At 40.1% G+C, this 7,519-nt stretch overlaps 1 protein-coding gene across 2 annotated transcripts in view; it reads left to right on the top strand.

Moving 5' to 3' along the window:
* The first annotated feature begins 6,157 nt into the window (after window positions 1–6,157).
* The window catches only part of MID1 (midline 1), a 412,936-nt gene continuing 411,574 nt past the window's right edge, over window positions 6,158–7,519 (top strand). For both annotated transcript variants that reach the window (XM_060407572.1, XM_012106209.4), the window contains exon 1: window positions 6,158–6,366. The gene's annotated coding sequence lies outside the window, so the exon portion shown is untranslated. The remainder of the gene's footprint in view (window positions 6,367–7,519) is intronic.

Genomic DNA, 7,519 nt, shown 5'->3' with positions numbered 1-7,519 from the left:
TTATCAAAGAAGGAAGAGGCTGGGGGGTTGACTTCAAAGCAGACTAGATTGAAGAGGAGGGGGCTGCGTGGGGCACATGGCTGGGGGTGGGAAGGAGAGGTGATTTTCACAGTGCTGGGTTTCCCTCAGGCAGCCAAAAGGACACACTGCAGCACTTCCGTTGCATCTTGTAACAGCTATCTTGTCCGAGTTCCCATTATGTACTTGGTGTTTCTCATAGTCTAGAATTATAAACCCAGGGAACCCAGGTCCTATTTTATTCTCCATCATCACTAGCTTGGTAACATCAGACAACTGACCTAACCTCTCCTTGTCTCCATTGTCACCATTGGGTTTCCCAGGTGGCTCAGTGGTAAAGAATCTACCTGCCAATGAAGGAGACTCAGGTTTTATGCCTGGGTCGGGAAGATCTCCTGGAGAAGGAAATGGCAACCCGCTCCAGTACTCTTGCCTGGAAAATCCCATGGACAGAGGAGCCTGGCAGGCATGATTCAGCTACTAAATAACAACTGAAAAAGACAACATCTGCTTTATCAACCTCATCTTGTTACAAAGAACTTGGGAAGAAAAATTAAAGCACAATATGTATATATTCTGCTTTGCAAATTTTTGTTCCCTGTAATTTCATTATCATAATCCTTCTTTTCTAGGTTTCATTATATTTTTCACCATTAATATTTTTATACCTGAAAAACTATGTAACTGATAAATATTTAACACATTGAAAAGGCAAATTATATTTTAGATTTTATTTCCATGACATTTTCAAGGGTCACATAGTCCAGTTCTTTCTGAATATTTAATAAGGAAACCAGTGGAGTAACATTATTGGCTAATTTAATTTAATTTATTTCACCAATTTATTCACTAGCACCTGTGTGTAAAGGACTATTCAATGAACTAGGTCAAAATAGGGTTCCTCTTGCCTCTGGGCACGTGCAATAAATTTGAGTGCCTTGTCATTCTGAGACAGTTCTCATAACGTAGAGACTAGGGGTCTGCAAAGTGTAGCCCAAGGTTGGCTGCCCAGTTGTGTGAATAAAGTTTTATTGGAACACAGCCACACACATTCATTTCCATATTATCTGTGGCTGGTTTGGACCACAGTAGCTGAATAGAGTAGCTGCAATAGAGAGGTGTACAGCTGGCAAAGTCAAAAGTATTTACTATCTTGCCCCTCACAGAAAAAAATTTGCCCACTCCTGACCTAGGGCACTTAAGTCTTTTTTTTTTAATTTTTATTTTTACTTTATTTTACTTTACAATACTGTATTGGTTTTGCCATACATTGACATGAATCCACCATGGGTGTACATGCGATCCCAAATTTAAGTCTTTTGGAAATTTCAGCTTTTGCTTCTGAATTTGCTTTGTTTTCTTATTTCTAAAAATGTGAATATCGAATAAAGAAATATTTTAAGAATGCCTATTTCCCTGTGTTTACATAGCTTACATCACCATACCACAGGCTTTACAAGTAAAAGTGCTAAGCTACCAGTATATATTCAACTTATAGGCTAATAATGGCCCAATATAGTTTTCCTCCCATCCGTTTTGTAGATCTTTCATTCCCATCCTTTATTTATCACTATTGAACCCAAGCTTCTTCCTTAACGTTATTTTCCCCCATCTCTTCAAGGTCATTTTGAATTATAACACAATCCTCTGAGGTGTTAGCTATCCAATTTGGCACCATCTGCAAATTAAATCAACTTGTCCTTTATTTCATCACTCAAATAACTGATGGAAATATTAAGAAGAGCCTGCCTCTGGACATCCTTTTAAAATGTCACTGTTTCCCTCAAGGTTCTGCCAGAACCATTGATAATCTGAGTCCACTTTTAAGCTCTCACTCCTCTGGCAATTGGATCTAGTCAGTGATGACCAAACCTCAGATGCCAGTCATGATACCATAGTGGTCATGAGCATGCCTACTTACTTAACGGACCCATTCCTCTAAGCGGATGGGTTTGCCATACCTGTTGTGTCTGCTCATCATGTATTCTGGTTCTCCTGTCTTGCACTGAAATTAAGGAGGGCTGGAGGACTTGCTTTGGCCAGTGAAAGGTGAGCGGAAGTTTGCATCCTTTAGGGAGTGAAGTTTTGAAAGGCACTTCATGATTCACCAGGTCTGCGTTTCCTGTCTTGGCAACCGTGGAAGTATGTGTTGAAAGGAACCTTCATCAGATTGGGCTCCTGAGTGACTGTGAATAGAGACCCCTCCCTAGAGATCTGCATGGATGTGCAACACGAGTGAGAAACACACCGTTGTTGTTATAAGCCACTGAGACCTGGGGGTGGCTTGTTTCCAGAGCATAACCTCACCCATCTTGCCTGATAACAGCTCTTGAGCACCATAACGTTTTTCTAGAAAGCTCCATTAAAGCTCAGGACCATTCTTTTCCTATGGATCCTTTTCTGTGTACATCCCTTGCAGAACCTTATCCACTGTGCGTACCACTTAAATGTTTATTGCATAGAAGTTACTTAATAATCGATCGATAGATAACTGGTTAACATATTTAGGGAATCTTTTTTATGCTTTTTCATCCTGTTTTTATATATGTGTGTGTGCTCAGTTGTGTCTAACTCTTTACAACCCCATGAACGGTAGCCCACCAGGCTCCTCTGTCCCTGGGATTTCCCAGGCAAGAATACTGGTGTAGGTTGCCATTCCTTGCTCCAGGGGATCTTCCCAGATGAGGGATAGAACCCACAGCTCTTGCATCTCCTGCATTACCAGGTGGATTCTTTACCACTAGCGCCACCTGGGAAGCTGTATTATATATGAATTAATGATAAAAACAACTCCATGTACATCCAGCTTCCTAAGCACCTTCAAGGTATTTTTCAATTGAATGCCCTGGTTCTCCTCTATTGTTTGATATAAGGATATAGTCATTATGATGGAGGTTTTACCTTCCCTAATATTTACTTTAAGTTAACTCAGCCCAGATTCACCACTTCTAATCATGGTAAGACTGGCCTCTGGCCACTGAGAGTAACCTGCACTCACTGTAGTGAGAGAATGAGCTTAGGCATTTGCCTATTAATACTTCTATATTGGGGCTTCCCTGGAGGCTCAGATGGTAAAGAATCTGCCTGCAGTGCAGGAGATGCAGGAGACGTGGGTTCGATTCCTGGGTTGGGAATATCCCCTGGAGGAGGGAAGGGCTACCTATCTACACCAGTATTCTTGCCTGGAGAATCCCGTGGACAGAGGAGTCTGGCAGGCTACAGTCCATGGGGTCACAGAGTCAGACACGACTGAGTGACTAACACTTTCCTTCTTTTACTTCTGTATTGATGTGGAGCTTCAACGAAACATCCTTCTGTTAGGAGAAATTTAGGGAAACATTAGAGCTTCATATTCCATAATATTGATGTGCACAGGCTTTCTTTAAGATGTAGTTGGGACATGCCTCACTTGCTCCTCGTTGTATTCCTGGGACCTAGCAGAATGCCCAGACCATAGAAGCATCAAAAAATACATGGAATGATTTGCATTTAATACTTTCCTTCATCTTTGAGATAGGCAGCCCTTTTTATTTCTGTTTTGGAGGTGAGGCTCAGAAACATTACAAGTAATTTACCCAAGGTCACACCACGAAGAGATGGAACCAGAATGGGAGCATTCTGCTTCTCAGGCATTTGCTCTTTCTTGGATAGCATGGTGCACCCAGGCTTCAGTAGAAAGAGCAAATGTTCTGGAGTCTGATGGACTGAGATTTGAATTATAGCTCAGCTACTCATTAGTTATATGTCACTGGGAATTTCTCAAATCTATCCCCTGATGTTTTCTTTAAACCGCAATGATATTTTCTCCCCTTCAAGTAGGTCTTGTATTTTATTTCATTTCCCATAAATGCTATTTTGGGGGCATGGTATAATGATTCAGCTGTATGTACTCTCTCATTGGGGTCCTCTATGGTTAGGTTGAATTCATGTTGCTTCCCTGACCCTGTCTATCCCAAACCATTTCTTGAGGCATCCAAGATGGATTTAGCAGAGGGTTATATTCCTGCTTTGAAATAGGCTACTTCCATATCCAAATTTCATTTTGACCTTTCAATTCAATAATTATAGCCTAAAATATTTTATGTTTAAAGCCCAAATGATTGTTTGCTTAGAATTGTAAGAACAAATTTGGAGGCCAGCTTAAGACACTTAAAGGTTTAGCCTGCCCTGGAGAAAAAATGCATTCTTTGTCTTGCATCAACATGTTAATAAAGTCTAAAGTTCCTGCACAAACAGAACTTGCTTCAGCGGGAATTATAAGAACATAAAGGGTGCAGGATCATAAATGGACTATATTAGTGAAAGCCATTTACCTAGCATGGCACACAGAGTTTTATTTAAGATTAATGAAAAGCCAATAAATAGAAAACACTAATATTCCTTCCAGTGGGGCAGTCAAGATGAGTCTTAACTTGATATCATAGAAATGTGTGTACTCTGAACAGAAAAACATGTGCAATATTTGCAAAGTTATATTTTCATAATATTTTATAACCCAAATTTATATTCAATAAAAATGCACCTAATATCTCATTTCAGGATCATTCTGGAGTCAGGTAAAGGCAATCATTTTAGCAGTAAGTTATGACTTCATAAAAGAGTATTTTAATCAGTTGGTATGTTACCTTTAAACTCTCTGGACATATAATTCTTAAAAATGATATTTGAACATGGAAATCTGCCATTTGAATGTTTTTCTGTCTCTTCAAGTTGATTTTATTTTTGAAAATTCTATTGGAGGTAAATTCTAGAAGATCTGAGATTTTGGAGCTGCCACAAAATGGATCATGAGACTTTAGACCAGTCACTTTATCGCTGCACGTCAATTTTGTTATCTTGAAAAGGAAATAATAACACACGCTTGCTGTAGAGATATAGAGGAAAATGGTATGGAAGAGTCTCTGCCCAGTGGAGAATGCCCCTGTGGAATGTGTGTGTGTGTTTGTTTTGCAGTCTCCTGCTCTTCGCAGAAACCCTTCATGATTGGTTTGTGTCGTGCTGACTTCGGTAGCCTGTAAACATTCATTCTCTCCCCTTCCCTGAGCAGAGACCTAAGACACAACGCTAAGCTATTTTTGCTAAGATCCACACTACTCAAGGAGCAATCAACCAGTGGATGAAATAGAAACAAATGATTCATTTTAAGATAAGCTTTATTTAGCAGGCAGTCTTCACCTCCAGCACTCAGATACTAAGTCTTGAGTCTGTTCATAGTGAGACTTCAGTGGAATTGGTTAGACTTAAAAAGAATTATTACTTTTCTCTACAGGCCTGTGTAGAGAAGAAGAGCCAATTGTAGCCAAATGTAGAGGAGAAGAGCCAATTATTAGACAATGGATGTGTTACATACTTACATTTAAAAACTGTTTTGAGCCTAGAGTTAAACCTTCCACAGAATACTTTTAAAGATACATTTTCTTATCTTCTTAAGTCTAAGAGGTTGTTTAATTTTTTTTTCCATGTAATTATGCAAATTCACAAGTCTTAGATTTCTTTCCTGAAACCATCAAACACTTCAATATTTGGGCTCAGGAAGGTTATTTCAGGGAATAAATAGATATTATGTGTCATTTCACCCATTAAAAAAAAGTGTCAATTACTGCATTGTAAAAGGAATAAAGTCTAAATGATCTTATTGTATTATCTACTAAAGACCTGGAAAAGTTGAATAACTATTAGTTACTATGTTCCTATAAGGCATTGAGGGGCCTTACTTGATAGAGGTTTATTCGTATTCGTCCCATCATATGTTCTATTCACTTCTTTGAAAATAATTTCAAGAAAAGTTATCCTGGTTTTAAAAACATAAAAGACAACTGATAATATCCTATGCTTTGGTTTTCCTCCCTACAGTGCCTTTATATAATAGAAGGCCGGTCATAGCTCATGATATAAAATACTAGCTGTTGACTCACAGTTACACTAGAAGGGCCAATTTTACAGACTGCTGGAATAAAGATGATTTTAATTAAATTGCACAAATCCCTTTGTACTGTAACCAAAGCCTCTTCAGGCTGGCTGACGCTGAGCCACTCTGGCGTGTGTAGAGTTAACCAGGTTACCGGGCTTCCTAGTTAACTTCTTTCACCAGGAATGCAATTCGTGTTTACCTATATAAGGAAACCTGTTAGGCTGACCTGAGTTTGGCGGATTTTTGCGCTGACTGGGAGGCGTGTGAGCACACAGCCCAGAGACGGGGAGTGATTCCGAGCTGGACAGAGCAAGCTTCCTGATCGCACCAGCCATTCAGCTGATCCGAGGCAGGCTGCCTGGAGGACTTACAGGTTTGCCTCTTCCAGATCACAGTTGAGGAACAAAAACCCCGTCCTGGGAAAAATGGGGAAGCCGGTGAGTCTTACCGATCTCTCTCTGTATGTTGCTGCTCAGGGGCACGCCTCGCTGGTCTCACCCAGGAAGTGGAGGCAGAGGCGTCGCTCAGCCTCTCACCCCACAGCTCCTTCCTGAACAAACACCAGGCTTCGCGAATACCTCCAGACAACTTTTCCTTCCTGTTTTGTACCCCGAGAATCCACAGAGGCAGTGATTTTCGCACCTTAAGAGTGTTTTGGTGGTTTGAGGAGGTGGAGGGCGGGGGGGCGTTGGCTTTTTTTCTTTTTTACTACTCAGGAGTTTCTCTCCTACAGCGATGAGCAAACTTTCTCATCTTTGTTGCTCTCCACGGAGTGGAAAGAAGCCCTGGGGTGCTTCGCAAGAATGCCGAGCCCCCAAGGATGTCAATAGTAACTTTAAGTGGGGTTCCAAAAACCACAGGCGAAGTGATAGTCTGTAGAAGTGCAATTTGTCACAAAAAAGGCAGTCTGAAGGTATCATTTTTCATTCATGCGGCAGCAAAAATCCTTCCATCCTGCACATGTAATAAAGGACACCTTCTGAGACACTGAGAAAAGAAAGAAGCTGAGCTGAGCTCTTTGTTCTAGACAATGTAAAGAAGCCCACTCTTGCGTTTTGACAAGTTAGCATATGTCTATTTATATATAAGGCAGGAACTATGTAGAAAGGCTTTATGTCAAAGGCATTGTGGTCGATTGAGTTAAAATTTGGCTCTATTCTATATGTGGACAAAAATTGAAGTCTGAATGTAATTAAACTGGGAAATGTGAAAGTGTTTAACAGACTTGCAGGGGAATTTTAGTAATACTGCGGAATGCTCAATTATAAGAGGCAACTGAATGAGAAAGAAGAAAAAGCCGTTCCAACTGAGTTCGGGGGCTTAGGTAAAACTTTTGAAAAAAAAAGTTTATTTTTGAAAAATCTAGTATAGCCATCCAAAATAATTTTGGAATGGGGTACATTTTTTTTTCCCTGGCAAGGTGATTTTCTTAATTCAGTGAGCTTGGATAATTGTTTTGAATGATTTGACTTTTCATCTTGCAGAGAAATATTGTCATTTTCTGTCATGCAGAGTGACTTAATACTAAGGGTTTGGGGAGCAGGCAAGTGGCACACAGACCCAATTTCCAATATGTCATATTAAGAAATT

This window comes from Ovis aries, chromosome X, assembly GCF_016772045.2.
Source record: "Ovis aries strain OAR_USU_Benz2616 breed Rambouillet chromosome X, ARS-UI_Ramb_v3.0, whole genome shotgun sequence".
In the NCBI taxonomy this organism is placed as follows: Eukaryota; Metazoa; Chordata; class Mammalia; order Artiodactyla; family Bovidae; genus Ovis; species Ovis aries.
This window is presented reverse-complemented; position numbering and strand designations above follow the sequence as displayed.